Source organism: Cavia porcellus, unplaced genomic scaffold (assembly GCF_034190915.1).
Source record: "Cavia porcellus strain 051 isolate PalLab524CR breed Dunkin Hartley unplaced genomic scaffold, mCavPor4.1 scaffold_284, whole genome shotgun sequence".
Taxonomy (NCBI): Eukaryota; Metazoa; Chordata; class Mammalia; order Rodentia; family Caviidae; genus Cavia; species Cavia porcellus.
This window is the reverse complement of record NW_026947767.1, coordinates 30,051-36,060: the sequence shown is the minus strand read 5'-3', so window position 1 is coordinate 36,060 and position 6,010 is coordinate 30,051.

Here is a 6,010-nt window from a genome sequence, read left to right as displayed (position 1 = left end):
CTACCCCAGTCTATTCAATTTTCAAACTTAGAAAGCCAAATGTTTCAGGGGAGGAAAGAAAATGCCACAATGATTTGGGTTCTGCCGAGTTTCTGGTGGCTTGGGAACCAAACCTGCAATCCATACTTGCAATCTCTGCTGGATTACTGCCACCATGGTAGTATCAGTTAGCACTAAAAGCCAGCAACCAGAAGATGAGTCCCAAAATGAAAGTGAATCCTTGCAGTGCATGAATATCTGGAGTGCCTGCTTCAACTATCCAGCTTCCTCGGGGTTCACATGGCTGCAATCACTATTTCAAGGAGGTCTGGAGCCATTCCAGCATAACCCTGAACCCTAAACATGAGATACTAGCTCAATACCTAAACCAACATAATATTAGGTAGCTTATCACCAGTAGGTATTCCCAGAATTCAAATGTAACACGGTGAAATGGAAACCCTTAGAAACGGGATGCAAATGCCCCTTTCCCTAAAAATCCCAGGTATTTTCTCATGGCATGGAATATCTAGACTCCACAACTCATGTAGTGAACCCAGGGGCCTGGACCAAGTGTGTCTAGTTTTCTGTTGTCCTCTTTTTGGAAACAGCATCTTATGTAGTTGTTGAAAGAGGCCTTGAGATAAATTCGTAGCCCAAGATGGAGTGGAACTCCCAAGGATCCATCCACCTCAGCCCCCAGATGGCTGGGAATATAGGCATGAGCGACCATGCCAAGCATGTGCACAGAGATTCTTACATAATTTGTGAAATCCCACTACTGGTCTATAGGTAGCTTCTGTGCTTCAGGCTTTAGGAATATGCCTCTCTTTGTTTTATCTCCCCTTGTTCAGGTGTCCATTTCTATTGTGATAAGCTCCAAGGCCTGAGGCAAGGGGGTGGCTGCCCTTCCTCTGGTGTGTCCTTGGATGATTACTGCCCAGGTGAAGAGGGTTCAAATATATTGGACCCTGTGCATTGAAAAGGAAATGAGTAAAGATTCATGAGTTAATGTGGACATGCCAGGGAATTGAGGGGACATGATAGAGACAAAACTTCAGGCCATGGGCTGAAGGCTGAGGCTTCTGTACCTCTAGCTTCTTGAATAGTGTTTACATGGGCCTGCTGAGCAATTGTGTCCTCTCAAATGTTATTTCATGGGTTTTGTTTTAATTTAGTTTGTTTTTTCCTTTGGTTTTTTACATGGAAGGAACAGTACCATAGTTTGAAGAAGCTGGAGTGTCTTACCTAAGAGAAATTTGAAAAAAGGGACAATTCAGGAGCCAAGAATTTCTCAAATGCCCTTGGCGTTTTAAAAAAAGTGACATAAAGTTGAGCGTGTCATGTCCATGTCTCTTTACAAAAGATTTTACCTCCTATTTGATAGGAATTACTGTTTCTTTGAAAGGTCAACCTGCACTGAAATAAAGATAATCCCTCCTTTCCTCATTCTGCTTGAAACCACATCCTTTGTTAGTTATATTTTCTTACGCAGCAACACTTGGAGATGACTACAGCAAGAGTTTCCCATTGGTGGTATTTCCATGGAGACACATGAAGTAATACTGCACAACTTCAAGTGAAGTGCACTGTCCCTTGACAATGGCAAGTCTGGGCAAACCTCTAGTAACTGAAAATCTTAGAAAGTGTGAAAGTGAGTGAATGAAAATGGGCCTCTCCACATTTGGACAGGGCCTCTCCTGAAGCACACATTTGTGGAAAAAGTAATTATGAGAGACGAATGAACTCCCAAAACGGAATGGAAATTTTCTTGTTTAGGCCTGGTACGCTATGACCTGGAGCCCTGTGGTTCTAACTGGATGAGCAAAGTGTGAGCAGAGATCAAAATAAAACACACATCATTTAGGCACTCGATACTTAACCAGGTGTGCAGAGTAGTGGCAAACTGCCCTTGTGTCAATTTGCTCAAATCCTGTCTTCACAAGAAAGTAAATTCCACCACGACCAGTGACTACACGAGGACATAATTCAAAGGACTTGTAAAAGTCCAACACTGAATTTAGCCCAACACTGAATTTAGATGAAAAGTGGCAGAGTCTGTTAGTCTTTCAAGTTTTAATAGGAGAAACTTATAACATGTAATAGCTGTTACATGAATACCTTCAGAGCTTTTGGAGAGGTCTGAATCACTATGAGTGAGAGCTTCCCTGACTCACAATGTTAAAAATATTAAAACAAACAATTTGAAAAATAAATCAACCAATAAAATACAAACACTAAGTCCAAAGGGTTTCACTGGTTTTAAAACCACTTATGGAATGCACATCTATTGAACAGGCTTACTCTGCATTCTGCTTTACTCAGGCCCGGAACATGAGAAGTGTGAAAGCAAATTTCAAAATGTTATGTGAAGTGACCATTTCATTGGTGAAACCATGACCCAATAGACATTTTCTCTTTTGAAACTTCGTACATTATCCATATATGTTCTCCAAGGGAAGGAATACACAGGATTTAGGCTGATTTTTTTTTCAGTATTTTGTGTTCCACCAGATTTATTTGAAGATCTCCTGTCCTGCATCCACTGCCCAATGCAGAAGGCCACACATAGGACAACCAACATGAGAACTTCACTTCTACAGCCTGATTAAATCATCATGAGAATATACTTTTCCTTTCATCATCAAAGATTTTTACATCAGATTAACCAGCTCTCTTGCTTTCCCATGTGTTTCCCTGGTTTTTGTACCTTGAAATGGGTGTGCACTCTTCTCAGTATTGATCTCCATCTTCCCCAATATTTCCAAATATATTCATCTGGGAAATATGTAAAGATCTTATTCTGGTCTTGTTTCATTGTTTTCAAATATCTGCCCTTGAAATTCAACTTCCCCCACTGTCTCTCATATCCAAAGCTATGTGCTTGCAGAGAATTTCTGCTGAGAAATTTCACAGAAAGCTCTTACACTGCAGGTGAATGATGCCAGCAAGTCTTGTCTAAACAGATTAGGGAACATCACTCAGCCAAATGACAGACATGACAAGGCAAAAGCATATGCTCAAGGATAGGACATGGCAGAGATCATCTGCCAGGCCCTGGCATATTTCATATCCCATTGAAAGTACATCCATGTGTAGATTGGCAAGCATTTCCATCCACAAATTCTGAGCAGTGAAGCCTTCAGAGGGAATATTGTGGCATACCAGGCCAAGAATATTCATCCTATTTAAATCTTGCCCTACAAGGTCCTCTGTGCCACTGAGGTCTCCATGGCAACGCCCAGCATTGTGACTCAGGTCTCCTACTGCACACTTGTATCCTAGACCCTAAAGTCCAGCTCACAATGGTGCTCAGCTAATCACAGCCCAGTGTGGTTTCCAGGCAACCACAAGCTTGTGGATTTCTGTGAACTGTTTCAGCCCAACTCTGCAGCTTTTCACCTCATACAACCACAGCCATTCCAATCATGCAGTATTTGATTAGCCTCTCTATGTTGCCTCAGAATTTTTTTTTACAGTTGTAGTGATCAACAAAATTTGACATATTTTGAGAAGTGGAGGGAAGTAATTTGAAAACCTTTTGGTATGTCTGAGGTCTATGGGTTCCAAACTTGACTATCCCAGTCTTTTAAATTTTCACACCTAGAGCCTAAAATCCACCTCACAGTGATGTTCAGCCAATCTCAGCCCAGTGTGGTTGCCTGGCAACCACAAGCCTGTGGATTTCTGTGAACAGTTTCAGCCCAACTCTGTAGCTCTCCACCTCATACAACCACAGCCATTCCAATCATGCAGTATTTGATTCACCTCTCTAAGTTGCCCCCGAATTTTCTTTGAAGTTGTGGGGATCAAGCAAATTTGACATATTTTGACAAGTGGAGGGAAGTAATAGGCTCTGTCTTTAGCTCTGTTTGTGGTACATGGGGTCCAAACTTGACTACCCTAGTCTATTCAATTTTCAAACTTTGAAAGCCAAATGTTTCAGGGGAGGAAAGAAAATGCCACAATGATTTGGGTTCTACCGAGTTTCTGGTGGCTTGGGAAGCAAACCTGCAAACCATAGATGCAATGTCTGCTGGATTACTGCCACCATGGTAGTATCAGTTAGCACTAAAAGCCAGCAACCAGAAGATGAGTCCCCAAATGAAAGTGAATCCTTGCAGTGCATGAATATCTGGAGTGCCTGCTTCAACTATCCAGCTTCCTCGGGGTTCACATGTCTGCAATCGCTATTTCAAGGAGGTCTGCAGCCATTCCAGCATAACCCTGAACACTAAACATGAGATACTAGCTCAATACCTAAACCAACATAATATTAGATAGCTTATCACCAGCAGGATTTCCCAGAATTCAAATGTAACACGGTGAAATGGAAACCCTTAGAAACGGGATGCAAATGCCCCTTTCACTAAAAATCCCAGGTATTTTCTCATGGCATGGAATATTTAGACTCCACAACTCATGTAGTGAACCCAGGGTCCTGGAACAAGTGTGTCTAGTTTTCTGTTGTCCTCTTTTTGGAAACAGCATTTTATGTAGTTGTTGAAAGAGGCCTTGAGATAAATTCATAGCCTAAGATGGACTTGAACTCCCAAGGATCCATCCACCTCAGCCCCCAGATTGCTTGGATTATAGGCATGAGCGACCATGCCAAGCATTTGCACAGAGATTTTTACATAATTTGTGAAATCCCACTACTGGTCTATAGGTAGCTTCTGTGCTTCAGGCTTTAGGAATATGCCTCTCTTTGTTTTGGCTCCCCTTGTTCAGGTGTCCATTTCTATTGTGATAAGCTCCAAGGCCCGAGGCAAGGGGGTGGCTGCCCTTCCTCTGGTGTGTCCTTGGATGATTACTGCCCCGGTGAACAGGGTTCAAATATATTGGATCCTGTGCATTTGAAAAGGAAATGAGTAAAGATCCATGAGTTAATGTGGACATGCCAGGGAATTGAGGGGACATGATAGAGACAAAACTACAGGCCATGTGCTGAAGGCTGAGGCTTGTGTACCTCTAGCTTCTTGAATAGTGTTTACATGGGCCTGCTGAGCAATTGTGTCCTCTCAAATGTTATTTCATGGGTTTTGTTTTAATTTATTTTGTTTTTTCCTTTGGTTTTTTACATGGAAGGAACAGTACCATGGTTTGAAGAAGCTGGAGTGTCTTACCTAAGAGAAATTTGAAAAAAGGGACAATTCAGCAGCCAAGAATATCTCAAATGCCCGTGGCATTTTAAAAAAAGTAATATAAAGTTGAGCGTGTCATGTCCATGTCTCTTTACAAAAGATTTTACCTCCTATTTGATAGGAATTACTGTTTCTTTGAAAGGTCAACCTGCACTGAAATAAAGATAATCCCTCCTTTCCTCATTCTGCTTGAAATCACATCCTTTGTTAGTTATATTTTCTTACGCAGCAACACTTGGAGATGACTACAGCAAGAGTTTCCCATTGGTGGAATTTCCATGGAGACACATGAAGTAATACTGCACAACTTCAAGTGAAGTGCACTGTCCCTTGACAATGGCAAGTCTGGGCAAACCTCTAGTAACCGAAAATCTTAGAAAGTCTGAAAGTGAGTGAATGAAAATGGGCCTCTCCACATTTGGACAGGGCCTCTCCTGAAGCACACATTTGTGGAAAAAGTAATTATGAGAGACGAATGAACTCCCTAAACGGAATGGAAATTTTCTTGTTTAAGCCTGGAACGCTATGGCCTGGAGCCCTGTGGTTCTAACTGGATGAGCATAGGGTGAGCAGAGATCAAAATAAAACACACATCATTTAGGGAACTCGATACTTAACCAGGTGTGCAGAGTAGTGGCAAACTGTACTTGTGTCAATTTGCTCAAATCCTGTCTTCACAAGAAAGTAAATTTCAGCATGACCAGTGACTACACGAGGACATAATTCAAAGGACTTGTAAAAGTCCAACACTGAATTTAGCCCAACACTGAATTTATATGAAAAGTGGCAGAGACTGTTAGTCTCTCAAGTTTTAATAGGAGAAACTTATAACATGTAACAGCTGTTACATGAATACCTTCAGAGCTTTTGGAGAGGTCTGAATCTCT